The sequence below is a fragment of the Hylobates moloch genome, unplaced genomic scaffold (genome assembly GCF_009828535.3).
Source record: "Hylobates moloch isolate HMO894 unplaced genomic scaffold, HMol_V3 SCAFFOLD_2, whole genome shotgun sequence".
NCBI lineage: Eukaryota > Metazoa > Chordata > Mammalia > Primates > Hylobatidae > Hylobates > Hylobates moloch.
The window spans coordinates 553,406-568,611 of NW_026652277.1; the positions used below are offsets into that span (position 1 = coordinate 553,406).

The 15,206-nt window shown below is 50.8% G+C and overlaps 1 long non-coding RNA gene across 1 annotated transcript; it reads left to right on the plus strand.

Annotated features, from left to right (window-relative positions):
* Positions 1-6,828: 6,828 nt before the first annotated feature.
* On the plus strand, positions 6,829-13,863 carry DIP2C-AS1 (DIP2C antisense RNA 1). Its single transcript, XR_009210975.1, has 3 exons — positions 6,829-12,555; positions 12,668-12,819; positions 13,489-13,863. It is a non-coding gene; the product is annotated as a DIP2C antisense RNA 1 (long non-coding RNA).
* The last annotated feature ends 1,343 nt before the right edge of the window (positions 13,864-15,206 follow it).

A 15,206-nucleotide genomic window follows, 5' to 3' on the forward strand; every position in this document is an offset into this window, starting at 1 on the left:
TCTCCTAACATTTTATTAGGTGAGTTTTGTGGTGGTTTGTTACTTTTAACCTGCCTGTCCAAGGCAGCTACACTAAACTGCTTGTCCTGGGCACATCCACGCATAATGACCATCAGCTCAGAGTTGGAAGTAGCGCTGGAGAATGAGGCGGTTTCAGGGCGCTATGCTTCCCTGCCCTCTCTTCCAGGGATGCCAAGTATGTTTCTGCTGTGGCTGATGATGTCAGTACTACACTAACATTAGTTCAATGGCAGGCCACCAATTAGTACTTAATGAACAACTTAAGTTGTTCATTAAGTACTTAAGTACTTAAGAGTGCAACCCCATCTCTACTAAAAATACAAAAATTTAGCTGGGCGTGTTGGTAAGTGCCTATAATCTCAGCTATTGGGGGGCTGAGGCAGGAGAATTGTTTGAACCCAGGAGGCAGAGATTGCAGTGAGCCTAGATTGCACCATTTCACTCCAGCCTGGGCAACAAGGGCGAGACTCCATCTCAAAAAAAAAAAAAAAGAAAGAAAGAAAAAGAAAAAGGAAATGATTGTCACAACACCGTCAACATCTTAAGTTCTTCCGGAGGGTAGTGTAAAATTATCACACACAACGTAAAGCCAATTAGATCAACATTCTGTCCTCACCGATCCATACCTAAATCCTTATTTCTAATAGGCCCCCAATTTTTCAGAATTTAAGAAGACTGAGAGGAACAACCACGAACGAGTAAAGTTTACGCAGACGTCAGTCTTCCCAGCTCTCACTCAGGAACTCACCCCAAACTCCTCCTGTGGGATCAGCCTGGATAACAGTCCCTGGTGGCCACACAAGAACAAAAAGAGGATTCCACAAATCCACAACACACCCCACCCTCCAACCAAGACAGAGGAGGGAGGCAGACAGTCACGAAAGCTGGAAGAGAAGGGAACTGTGATTCTTCTGATTTAATGTAGGCGACTGGGCCAAAAACAAGGCAAATCCACCTGTGAATGGGGTAAGCTCCCAGCTGGCTGTGGATATGAAGGAACTCACTTTCCTGTACACTGAAGTCCAGCAGGGTCTCCACATCGGCCGGCACCTGGGCTCTAATCGCCCCTCACAGACTGGGATGATAGTGGCTGCGTCTGGACAGGATGTCAAGGATGGATGGACAGACGTCCTGGACAGACACTGTACAGAGACCAGGGGCTGGGCAGGGGAAAGTGGCACAGCCTTAGGGCCAGCAAGGGCAAGGCCGGGAAGCTGGGTCTCTGGGGTGTTGAGGGCCCATGGGGGCCTGGGTGAGGGCCTCCGTCTCCTCATCCAACAGAAGCAGGAGCGGCCGCCCAGTGTGGGCTGCAGCTGCAGTAAAGCGGCCGGTATGACACAACAGGAGGCTGTGGCCAGCCCTGGAGGAGGGGACCAGCTGCAGGCACTGCCCCGGGAGCGGGCGTCCTGAGCCCCCGGGGAAGGCAGGAAATTGCCCCTGGGCACTGGGCGCTCAGGCTGGAGGTGGTGAGACCTCAAGGCCCTGCAGTCGGGGAGGTGAGGGCAGAGGTGGCCAAACTGCAGCTCAGTGAAGGGCCTTGTCAGGAAAAGCCCCCAGAGGCTGCCTCACCAGCCCAGGGGAAGTTACTTCTGGCCCAGAGGCTCAACGGGGTCCTCGGTGGTGACACTTAACCTCGTCCTCCGACAGACAACCATCGAGACAGAGTCACTCAAACTTCTGCCAAGCTCTGCACCCAAGTGAAGCTGTTACCACAGATGCTGAGGCAGGCAGTACTCATCTCAAAACTGTACAAGTGGTTTCTTTAGCCAGTTCTCCACATTCTTAATGACAGTCCACACTAAACATGTGTTTTCAGCATCAACCTGTGCTCACAGCTATGTATAAAATAACTTTATCACAAGGAAAACTAGGTGGTGAACCCAGGAGGAGGAAATCCCCGCGACAAGTCGACAGAACACCAACGGGCCGTCGGCCCTTCCCTGCTGAACCCAAGAGTGCTTGGCTTGACTCACTTCCGTCCTAATTTCCAGATTTATGTTTACTTTCCCACATTTTCATTCTGAAAATGTTCAAACATTTAAAAAGTGGAAGAACAGTACAATGAGTGGCCAAGTTTTCTCCCCATGGAGCTCCAACAACTGCTAACATTTCGTTAGATTTGCTTTCTCACTCTCTCTCGCGCTCTCTCTCTCTGTAGATCATACAGAGAGACAGATTCGTTTCTCCTCTGGAGCCACTTGAAGGTGACAGGCTCCTGCCACCTCGCCGAGTCCTCAGGCACACGTTCCCTAAGAATAAGGGCCCCTCTGCAACCATAGAACCATCATCGGCAGACAAGAACCATTTCAGAGCATCGCTGTCCAGTTTATATTCAATTAGCACAATTCTCCCGAAAATGTCTTTTCTATCCGGGCCACACACTGTGCCGAGTGACTCTCCTTCCCCGTCTTCGTCAGGGACGGCCTTGCACCCTTTATCTGTGATCACTTTTCGAGAGTCCAGAGCCATCGTCCTGCAGAACGTCCCCCAGATGCATCTGTTTCTCGGGGCATCATTAAATTCCCTCCTATGCACCTCAGTTCCCTGTAAACAGGAAGTTTCAATCTCGAGGTGTGATCACCTTCCGTCAAATGCTTCTTGGCAGCTTCCCGGTGAGGCTGCTGGTTCACGAGGGGCAGCAGCTCCTACTCGCGCTCACTGACGGCATAGCCGCGACTGGCACCACATGGGACTCGTGTGCACCAGCACCCACACCCCCAAATCAGAAACACCTGGAGGAACTGCGGGCAGCCGAGACACCTGGAGGTGCGAACTGCACAGGCACGGGGCAAGAACAGGGTCAAATCATAACATAATGTCTGATTCCAGATGGTCCCACCTGTGTAAGACGGTGACATCTCCCTACCAAGTATCTGAAGCCAGAAAATATGACAGAAAATTCACGACCTGCCTTCGTCCACCCAGGCTGCTGTAACAACACACCATAGGCTGGGCGGGGGCTGACAAACAGCACAAGTTCATCTCTCACAGCTCTCAGGCTGGGAAGTCCATAGTCAAGGCCTGACAGGTTTGTCTGATGAGGGCTTCCTGGTTCACAGACGGCACCTTCTCACTGGGTCTGCACACAGTGGAAGGAGCGAGGGAGCTCTCTGTAGTCCCTTTTATGAGGGCACAAATCCCATTTATGAGACCCTGACGACCTCCTCACCGCCCAAAGCTCCCCCTCCTAGCACCATCTCCTCAGAGGTGAGGATTCCAACTTGTGAATCTTGGGGAGACACAAACGTTACAAAAGCCCATCATTTAACTTTGTTAAAAGGCATTTTTGCTTCTACAAAGTCTCAAGATAAAATCAAAACAAGGAGGTCTTCAGAGGAGTCAATCCACACAGTTCTCCCAAAAGGGCAAGCAATCGATTGCCACCACTTTTTACCTGAGACCCGCTGAGTGCCCCGGTCTGCATGACTGATTCTAAATCGCCGTCCTCTCCTCTGCCACTCAGAGGTCAGCCAGTCCAGAGCTTAACACCAACGCAGAGCTGACGGAGAGACACAAGCTAATCCAGTAAGACAAGCCAAGACTCCTGCCCAAGGCCTAATCCCTCCACCAGGGACACGTGGAAGGGCCAGACGCCTGGCAGCCCTTCCTTCCTCCTCTGAAGCCCCAGACACAGCCCCGGCCAGGTGTGTGCCTCGGGCAACCGAGCTGGGAACCGAGTCTGAGAACATGTTCTCAAGTAAAAATGGAAACAGGACTGCTGTGAAAAGCTCATGCCTAATCACCTCTGGGCTGAATTCTAAATGTTATTTCAGAGCTAGGTGGAAGTAATTCCTTAAAAATATATATGAACAGTAACTAGCAACCAGGGTGATAAGTACTCGGTATGTGTTTGATGAATAAATGAATTTCTAAAATTTATGGAAAGAGCATGCTCTATTTAGGAGAATTCTATTTAATTTGACCTCCTAACTATACAGTGGCTCCTTCGTGCTGACAGCAGAGTTTGCTTCAGTTGATTCAAAAAATGGTCACTCTAACAGGAAACCAAAAGGTTTTACAGAGAGTCAAATTATGGTGCCAATTCAACTGTGCATGGCAATTTCACCTAAATATTTAAATTCTCGAAGCACCGTACTCAGAAAACAAGAAATAACATAAATAACTGCATCGCCTCAAGCACTATCACCTAGAACTGGACAAAGTTTGACTGTGAGTTTCAAGAAAAGGGCTGACGAGGCCAAGTTCCTTCCCCTCTTCCCTTACCTCCCATTTTGGTGACAAACTTAATGCAGAGAAATTCCTGTTTCAGGTTTGCAGGCATTGGACCAATCCTGGCATTTATTCACCCAGGACACTAGAAGGCTGAAGTCTACAGGGTGCACATATTTAAAAATCACAGGAGCAGCCAGGCGCGGTGGCTCACGCTTGTAATCCCAGCACTTTGGGAGGCAGAGGCGGGCGTATCACAAGGTCAGGAGATCGAGACCACGGTGAAACCCCGTCTCTACTAAAAATACAAAAAAAATTAGCTGGGCGTGGTGGTGGGCGCCTGTAGTCCCAGCTACTTGGAGAGGCTGAGGCAGGAGAATGGCGTGAACTCGGGAGGCGGAGCTTGCAGTGAGCCAAGATCGCGCCACTGCACTCCAGCCTAGGAGACAGAGCGAGACTCTGTCTCAAAAAAAAAAAAAAATCACAGGAGCACTGGAGTAGTGGAAAGAGGTGCCTGCGAAGGCATCATCCATTCCCGGACAGGCTCTGATTCCGCCTCCGGGCCCTTTTGCAAAAAGCCATTGCTACAAACCCACGGCCACCAGAGGCTTTGCTTTGTCCCCAGAGGTGCCTTTCGATGGGGCGACACGGCAGATGGCCAAGTGTTAGATAATTAAGGCTCAGGAAATCACCGAGATTTTTACCTTTAGAACTCACCTCTCCCCTGCACTACATCCCGAAAGGTGGGTAGCCAGAGCTGGGGAGGAGATGCCCAAGGCTCCCCCCCGCCCTGACAGCCTCGGACACTGCTCCCCTCTGTTGGTTTCTCACCGCACCTCAATAAACTTAGCTCACAGCAAGAGGCGGACATGGCCGGAGCAGAAACACACAACAGACCCTGGGTGGACGTGAAGGGGGAAGAGGGTGCGCGCCGGGAAGAGGGTGTGCGCCGGGAGGAGGGTGCGTGCGGGGAAGAGGCTGCACGCGGGGAAGAGGGTGCGTGCCGGGAAGAGGGTGTGCAGGCCCCGAGAACGTGGTGGCAGCAAGGCCGTTCAAGGCTGGACTCCAACAGCGGCAGCAGCAATGATGTTGGGCAAGCCACTGAGAAAGCCCCACCCAGAGGCGCTGCATGAACCAGCAGCGACCCCAACCCAATGTGCTCATCGGACTGGGCACATGCACACATTGTGGACACGTGTGAATATGTTCCAGTTAACGTGATGCTATGTAATAATCAACAACGTTAACCCCATAGCTTCATTACATGGCATCTGGCACATTGAGACTTTTTATTCTGTCTCTCTTCCTATACAAAGAAGTGGAAAATAGGTCCGAGATGATTCACAACAAATTATTGCTAATTGCAAAAAAAAAAAAAATCCTACCCTCACCTTGGAAGGTCTCAAGGCAACACCTCCTTCTTTGAGGTCATGGTCGGGACGCTCTCCGGACCCCTAGGTGAATCTGCGACTGTGGGGAATCCCCAAATCAGCAGTTTTGGGGGCCAGCAGGGATGCCAGCCATGCTTCCAGGCAGGTCTTGTGACCTCGGCTGGGTCACCAACCTATTCCTGCACTCAGACCTCGCCAGGAACGAGGGCGCCGGCCCGCACGTCTCTGCTCCTGAGGTTACATCCCCTACATTCCTCTGCACTGCTGGGTCCCATGCCTTAGATCCCAGGCACCTTAAAGTTGACGTTCCCCCACCAGCCCTCATGAAGATGATACTCACACAACGCCCGTCCTCTCCCACCTGGTCAGTACCCAGGGAGAAAGGAACCCGGATCTCAGGTTGATTTTCTGCCAGTCCATCGAAAACACAGCCGGCCAGCAGCACTGGTGCACAGCACTGCCAGGTTACCCGTGAGGAAAGCAAAGTAAAATGAGAGGTACTCAAGTCGGCTGCGGCAAGTGCTTCTATATCCCTGCTCCAACAAGGAAAGACAGGAGGCCGGGCGTGTGGCTCACACCTCTTGTCCTTCCTTGTTGGGGCAGGGGTACAAAAGCATTTTGGGAGGCTGAGGCAGGAGAAATGCTTGAATTCGAGACCAGCCTGGGCAACATAGCAAGACCCCGTCTCTACAAAAAAAAATACAAAAATTAGCCAGGTGTGGTAGTGCGCCTGTAGTCCCAGCTACTCAGGGGGCTGAGGTGGGACGATCACCTGAGCCCAGGAGGCGGTGGTTGCAGGGAGCCAAGATTGCACCACTGCACTCTAGCCTGGGCAACAAGGCGAGACCCTGTATCAAAAAAAAAAAAGAAGAGAGAGAGAGACAGAAAGAAAGAAAGAAAGAAAAGAAAGAAAGAGAGAAAGAAAGAAAGAAAGGAGAGAGAGAGAGAGAAAGAGAGATCACTAGTAATTCCAAATAGTGCCTACTAATTTGAAATCTTTTCCAGACATGATGAAGGAAATCATTTTTCTTCCTACACCCATTCTAAGGAAACATTTCTATTTTTCTGCTACACAATTTGGTAACCTGCCATTTCAGACCCTGGCCTCTTTAAGCAGGACTTGCTGGTGTACAAGCAGCGCTCTGAAACCTCAGTGTCCTCAGACCCACCTGGAGGGCAGGTGAAGGATGCTGGGCCTCCGCCTCCGAACGAACGTCACACTGGGGTGGGGCAGGTCTGGGGTGGGGCAGGTCTGGGGTGGGGCAGGGTTTGCACTTCTAATGCATTCCAGTCTGGGGCCACACCACCCTAAACACGCCCATCTCATCTAATGCATACCGGAGGGAGGAGCCACATGGGGCAGGTCACAGAGCAAGTGTCCAGGCACCAGGCCACCAGGTGTCTATTTAAATGCAAACCAATCAAGCAGCTTAAGTCAAACAGGTTCGCTCTCCTAATACGTTGGCCAACACGACTAGTGATAAATATCACCGCTGTTTGACCTTCTGCTCACTGATGACCAGAGCGACGGCCTGAAACATCAAAGCTGAAGGGTGTGTGCCACAGTCAGGGCTCCACACACCCCCATCCCAGGCCATCGCATACGGGTCCCCTCACCAGCACTGGGGTCTAATAGACCAGCTCCACGCTCACACTTACTGGGACACAACCACCCTTTCAGCCCTTCATGCGTCTGTACCCTACAGCAGTGTTCAAGGGAGGCTAATTTAAGAAAGGAATGTAATATGGACATCTGTGAACTCTTCCTCATAGCCACTGAGTGGTCCTCCAGAAAGACAAAGATTAAAAAGAAAAAGAAGATTTAAGAATCAAACACAGGGCCGGGCACGGTGGCCCATGCCTGTAATCTCAGCACTTTGGGAGGCCAAGGCGGGCAGATCACTTGAGGCCAACAGTTTAAGACCAGCCAGACCAACACAGTAAAATCCCGTCTCTACTAAAAATACAAAAATCAGCCAGGCATGGTGGCACATGCCTGTAATCCCAGCTACTTGGGGGGCTGAGGCAGGACACTTGCTTGAACCGGGAGGTAGAGGTTGCAGTGAGTGGAGGTTGCAGTGAGCCAAGATCGCGCCACTGCACTCCAGCCTGGGCGACAGAGTGAGACTCCATCTCAAAAAAAAAAACAAAAACAGGTCAGGCACGGTGGCTGATGCCTGTAATCCCAGCATTTTGGGAGGCCGAGGTGGGTGGATCACGATGTCACAAGATCAAGACCATCCTGGCTAACATAGTGAAACCTCGTCTCTAATAAAAATACAAAAAAATTAGCCGGGCGTGGTGGCAGGCACCTGTAGTCCCAGCTACTGGGGAGGCTGAGGCAGGAGAATGGCACGAACCTGGGAGGCAGAGCTTGCAGCGAGCCGAGGTCGCACCACTGCACTCCAGCCTGGGTGACAGAGTGAGACTCCATCTCAAAAAAAAACAAAAACAAAAAAAACACAGAAGCCCGTGGAACAAGCCCTTGCCCCGCTCCATATCAGCTGTGCTGTGCCACCCAGGAGCATGCCAAGCTCCAAGAGTCGTCCACCTGCCTTGCATAAACAACGTCACTACTCGCATCACAGAGGCTGAGATTCCCTAACCCTCATTATGTCCATGTCACTCTCAAGCAGGCACTGGGCCCCCCGCAATGCACAGGGAATCCCTCTGGCCATCCGATGACCATCCATTGATAAATAAAAAGCATTAATTCCAGCTGGGTTGCACAGCTGCACACATCAATACTTGTTACGGTTTACAAATGTTCCACTTGAGGGTGGAGTGAAGTTACAGAATTGGGAAGAACTTCACAGACATACGAGGGGTGCATTTAAGGAAAAAGTGTATGGAAGAGGTGAGAAAATGGAATATCCTAACCTCTGTCTTTTCATCACCCTCTAAATCCTACAATTCCAGTTCTGTTCATTTTGCAGTGAAAAATAACAAATGATTCACACTCAGACACAAGGTGGCTTAGGAAGCTATGGCTGTTTTAGAAAGATGAAACAATTTAGAAGATCAGGATTCCGTGAGCGTATTCCTTACTTCAAAAGAGAAGAGACTGGGAGTTACACATCAGCTTACCAAGGCTGTCCTGAAGTCCAGGAGCCCCTCAGGAGAAGAGAGAATGTGCACCTTCTGCAGACCAAGGCAGGTGGCCGGGCCCAAGAGTGGGGATGGGGAGGCTGCAGGAGGCTTGCAGAGGGAGCTGTCCCGCCAGCCTCTGGCAGAAACTCCTGACTAATTAAACCCTGACAGCAGCTCTGTTTAGTGAATTGTCTCCTGGTCACTAAGAAGAGTGAAGCTGTTGAAAGCCTACAGCCAACCCTCTGGATAATAGTTGAGATGTATTTTAGAGAAGGAAATGATCCCGTCACAATCCCAGACTTGCCCACAGCTGCAGGCGCATACTGGGAGTGCAGCTTCTTGCTCTGTCAGCGACACGGCCCGCCGTAGAGCCACATGGGTTCTGCCCGATGCCCCCACTTCAGGGAGTCTGGGCAGGTGCAGCTGAAACAATGTCCAGGGGGCAACCCCCACCCCCACTTCTCAAAAGTACACACAGAGGCAGACAGAATGAAAGACAGCCCCCAAACCTCAGATGTAGGGTTCAGCAACATGGCCCACCATAGAGCCACATGGGCTCTGCCCGATGCCCCCACTTCAGGGAGTCTGGGCAGGTCCAGCTGAAACAGCACCTGGGGGGCAACCCCGCCCCTACTTCTCAAAAGTACATGCAGAGGTAGACAGAATGAAACACAGCCCCCAAGCCTCAGATATACAGTTTGGCACCGTCATCTGTGAAACAAGAACAAAAGTCGCATGGGAAAGTGAGCATAAAAATGAAAAAATAACAGAATTACAGTGAAGATCGATGAGACAGGGAGGACTGTGAGGAAGATGAGAAGGGGACTGAGGACCTGAAGAGGCACCTGAAGGCTGGACGTTCCCAGCAAGACAAGAAAGATGCCTCTGGATGAGGTGGGACATCATCTTCATTATGGAAATAAAGAGGAAAAGCCTGAAAACGTCAGTTTCCTACCATGAAGCAAAAATCAAACTGGCCTCAGACTTCTCCTCTACAACAATGGATTCCAAAAGATGAGGACGTGGCATCCGTGGGGTCTTGAGGGAGAGCTGGCACAAACATCCTGGAGCTGCCATCTCCAGAAGCAGCCGAAACAGCCTCAGATCCAGCAAAGTCTTGTCTTGAAAAATCTAGCAGAGTACACCCCCTTATCAAAGTGGCACACAGCTGCAGGGGGTGTGATGTAAGGGGATTTAGAAATCCTTCTCCATGCAGACTCTAAACTTGGGAAGCCACTGGTCACACCCTGGGAGGACCTCAGCCAGCAGGAAGCCCTGTGCCTCCTCTCTGCTCCATCTCTAACGCCAAGAAACATTTTACTCATAAAATTATGTTATTTCCAATTTGTTAAGTTGTATATATTAAGTCAATAAAGAGACCAAGAAAATGTATAAAAACATTGATGACTTGATGGTGGTATTATAACTAATTTTTAAACAAAACATGTTGTCTAAATTTTCCAGAATGAAAAAATACTCTTTTTAACAAGAAAGGTGCTTTTAAAGTCACCATAAACAATTATATACCCATCCTATGAACGTGTTCTTAAAATAAAAAGTGAACAGCAAAAACAGAAGGAGTGCATGAATATGTTGATAATGTTTACTCTGAATGGGGGAGGCTATTTTGCTTTCCATTTCCCTAGGTTTGATGTGTCACTTCTGTAATGTAATAATAGAGCAAACACAATAGTTCAGGAAACACTGCTGCCCACTGGGACATAAACCCCATCTCCTCCAAAATGCTGCGTCCCCCGACCTCTGATTTTATCTTTTAAATCAGCTAGGTTTTCTCCCCTAAAAAGAAGCATATTGTATCATTACTCTTTTAATTGAGGTGACTTAACAGGCACACAGACTTAAACACTTTCTGGAAAGGTGATGTGTAGAGCTTAACTAAGATTTGTTTTGTTCTGAGAAGAGCAGGGGCACGTTCCCAGGTGAGGAGCCTCCAGGAAACACTGGCTGTGTCAGCTGGGCCCTCACCTGGAGAAACGAGCGCTCGACGCCTCCACCCTCCACCCGGCCCCAGCAGGAATGTGGTGCAGAGCTGAAGACAGGCCCGTCTATAAAAACCCCAAGGGCTGTTTCCAGGAGCTACTCTCTGCCCCGTGCCCCCCGCACCCTGTCCCCCTGTGCAGGTACTGGGGCTGTTGTCCAGCCTCCCCCAGGCTCTCCACACCCACACTCCATGCCTCCTTCCACCCCACACCTACCTGCACCACCCAACTCCCCACTGTCTCTTACTGACCACCCGCCTCGACTCCCCCATAGCCTGGAAACTGCAAAGCTGCCTGCCAGCAAGAGGAGACGGGCGGCGACCGCACCAGCCAGGTAGCACCTGCTCCCACCGGCCTGCAGGGTCACAGGGCCTGCCTCATGGAGCCGTCTTTAAGCACAAGTACAGCGAGAAATCAATGCAGCTTTAGTTTTACTTTGCTGTTAAATTAACTTTATAACACTTGGCTATAACATACATTAATTTTTACAGCAATTACTAAAATAACAACTCATAATGCATTCATTTACCATATTAAGCCAAGCAACTGAAAAACCAAACACTCAAGCAGAATTTTATAGGACTGTAGTAGTTTTTGTTAGGCTGTCAAATTATTTAAAGCTCAAAATTAAAGTAATTAAATCTGTGACTCTCAACTGGGGGAGGTGGGCACACACAGAGGGGGGAAGTTAAAATCCTTTTTTTTCTTCCAAACCTCACACAGACCCACTCGGTTGGTAATTTCCATTGCTAGAATTATGTCCTGTTCCTTAGGTTAAAAACAACTGCCTTCATACCTATTAAAAACAACGTTTCTTCCTTTCCTGAGTGAATGTGAAATGAGCCATGGTGGCAAGGTGGGCGAGAACAGAGGGAAACTGAGTCCACGTCCACATTTGATGGTGGGCGAGAACAGAGGGAAACTGAGTCCACGTCCACATTTGACGGCGGGAGAGAACAGAGGGAAACTGAGTCCACGTCCACATTTGACGGCGGGAGAGAACAGGAAACTGAGTCCACGTCCACATTTGACAGTGGGCGAAAACACAGGGAAACTGAGTCCACGTCCACATTTGATGGTGGGTGAGAATAGAGGGAAACTGAGTCCACGTCCACATTTGATGGTGGCTTTTAATGCAATGCAGGGTGTGTCCCCTTGACCTTCACGAATTTTCGGGTAGTAAGAAGGCAATTTTTCTTATTGGAAAGGAGAAAACGAAGTGACTGTAAAATAATATAATTTCCTTACAGCAAAACAAGAGAACCAACTTTTCCTTTTTTCACATTACCCAATAATTCTAAGACTCAGGGTTTTGTCACGTTACAGCAAATGCCATTCATTAGGGGGAAGTCGGAAGTCAGAACAGTGTGTGCTATTCAAATTCTCAATGAATAATTAACTCAAATGTGTTCAGAGTGCTATAAAATGAAATTAATTTATTTTTAGTTTAACCCAAAATCCCCAATCACTTGCCAAATGATCCTCTATGTATCCTACATAAAGGACAGGCTCTTTCTGGCAGAAAACCATTGAAGTTTTTATTTGCAGTAAGAGAAGCATGCCTTCTTATTATCAAACAGGTGCATGGTCCCCTTGCGGGGGGGAGCCCGTCACCCGCGTCCCCGTGCGTCACGGCGTTGCCGCACGCCATTAACACATCAAAATGGAAAAGGAAATGTAAGCAGTGTTTGCCGTCCAAAGTTCACATCAACAATTCCTTATTAGGAAGGCACTTCTGAGCCTTTCCTCCGGCATCTGGGAGCTGCCAGCAACCCAGTTCCAGGAGAGAAAATAGCTTGACACCTCCTGCAGCCCATGGAGTCCTCTTGTTGGGACAAGGACCCCCCAGGAGAGAGGAGCCCCCAGCAGAGTCAACACTGGAGGTCCTGGGGAGTGGGTGGTGCTTGGGAGGCCACGCGGGGAGGGCTGTTCCCTGTTCCCTTCCCCTCAGGAGACAGCTGGCCCGAGGTGACACAGCACCGGATGCGATTTCAGGGCCAGAGACCATGGTGCCCGGGGCTGTGGACCACGCCAGCCGACAGCCACTGCAAGCCCCAGACCGGGGCTGTGGATCACGCCAGCCCACGGCAGCCGCATGCCCCAGACCAACACGAGAAGAACGCAGGCTGACAACATCTTCGTCTATGGTAGGTGCCATGGTTATTGTTCCTAACAGAGTCCACAGCCACTTCTACTGGGTGCCCTCCACTCTTCCCCGGCCCCAGCTGGCCCCCCCTTGACAGCCATGTCCCTGAGAATGGGATGGAGAGCCAGGAGGGGCATGGGTCCATTCAGTTTGCAGAGGCTGCCAGGCAGCACCTTCCACCTGCCGAGGGCCGGAGGCGGGGAAGCCATTCCACAGCACATGAGCAGGCAAGGGGCCTCCCAGCCTTAGAGCCCAGATGGCTTCTGGCCAGGGTGCTCTGGGCTGACCCTCCTCATGCTCACTTCCCTGTATAATACAGTTTAAGTTGTTTTCTATAATTTGCAACCAGAATCCTGGCTGATCCACCACAGAACTCAGATGTCCTCAGTTCTGCCTCGGCCCCCACTTGTGAGAGGCCCGTGGCATAACACAAACTCCCCCTGGGATTCCTGGGCCTCACGGGGGAAGCCACGGGTGTGTCCATGCAGGACCTGGAGGCTGCACAGCTCTGGCTGTTTCTCTGCCAGAGCCTGGCACTGCCCTCTCTCCATCTCTCCCGGTACCAGGGCTCAGGCCCCGGCCCCCGTTTCTGCAGAAGCCCCTTTCCATCCTAGCCCCTGCCACCCTCCTGCTCGTCTCTCCCACACTTCCCACACTCTCTCCTGGCCAGCTCTCGCCACACTCAGTCAATGTCCACTGGGGGCCTCGGGGGCACCTCCACCTGCCCAGGTCTGGGGCCACCATCCTCCACGCATATCTACAGACCCTGTCGTCACCTGCGTCACACCAATGAGGGTATCACGGTGTGAGTTCCGGTCACCAGTTGGCCTCCCCCACCAATGTGGACTCCTTACAAGCAGGGCCACCAACGTGGATGCGATCCCATCAGGAACCACCGACTTTTGTGTCCCCAGCACCGTGCTCAGGTCCCAGGGAGGCCCCAGCAAACTGTGGAACAACCAAACTAGTGACTGAATGAACAAGTATGTTAAGTTGTTAAGTAGAAAATAGCAGAAGACTTAGTAGAATGCATGAGTAACAATTATGATTGTATGAAAATCAGTATCCATGTGGAAGGTATTATGCAAAAAAAAGCTTAACTTTGTTTCAGTGCCTTTCCAATTAAATGTTGTTAAGCAGTATTTCCCCCAAAAGGTGCGTCTTTTATAAAACAAGAACACAAGGCTCTGAGGCCAACTTTGAACATGTATTCGAGTGAATTCACATTCCCCAAATTTTCTGTATCCCAAAATCTGGACTTTTGCTAAACGGTGTCCTTAGGACAGGAGTCTCTCCAAGGAAGTCGCCTGAGCTGAGAGGGGGCCTGGCATCGCCCGCCCAGGTCATCAGTCATCAGCAGCAGCAGCTGCGGCATGAGAGAGACGGTGTGGGGCGAAACCAATGGGGAAACCACAAAAGAAACCACCTGCTACTGGAAACGGCCTCGCTGTACTCAGGGAGTTGGTTCCAGGACCCCATGGACACCAAATCCAGGCACATTCAAGCCCCACAGGTGGACCTGCCGAACCTGTGTGTACAAAGAGTCAGCCCTCCGACACGCGCTTCACATGGCAGGAACACTGTATTTTCTCCCTGAGTTTGGCTGGAAAAATCCACATATAAGTTGACCCGCAAAGCTCAAGCTTGTGTTGGACAAGAGTCAACTGTATGCAATTGACACTGATTCCTACCAACAATATCAAAATCCCAGCATGAGCAGCACGATAAACAGAATGAGCAAAATGCAAAAACTAAAGCGGCATTTTTCCTGCGACTTGGTGCACTGCGTATCCCCCGCGGGAAAGACCACGCTGGCTGCTGACCAAACTCCACCGGCATCTTCCTCCGTCCTGAGGGCATCTTCCTCCATCGACAGCAGCCTGGGCTCACCTCCCAGCCCAAGCCTGAGAACTGAGTTCCAGTCCCAGGGTCAGGGAGGGGGAGCTCACTGTGCACCCTCCCAGCTCTCCTCCGCCCCTTCCCTCAGGCTGGCCCAAGAGCAGCCTGGACAGTCACCTGCTGGGGACACTGGGCTGCCCCTCCTCTGCCCACAGCCCCAGGCCACCTGTCTCATCCGTGACAGAGAAACGGAGCTGCAGTGGGAGGCGGGACACGCTGGGATCTACCCATGACCAGGCCGAGCTGCGCCAATCACTCAAGCTTCACTTTGATCACTTGCTCTACCCAATAAAACAGAATGAAATAACACCACGTCCTCCTTTCCACACACTCCCAAGCCTCCCATCCCGCTTCCCAGCGCTGACCCCATAAGAACACTTTGTGCCTCTTTCTAGGTATTTTCTATCCTCCTCAAGCACAGAACCACACTCAGAGTGATTTTTTTTTTTTTTAAACAGAAATGGCACCAGGGCAGATGATGATTTTTTG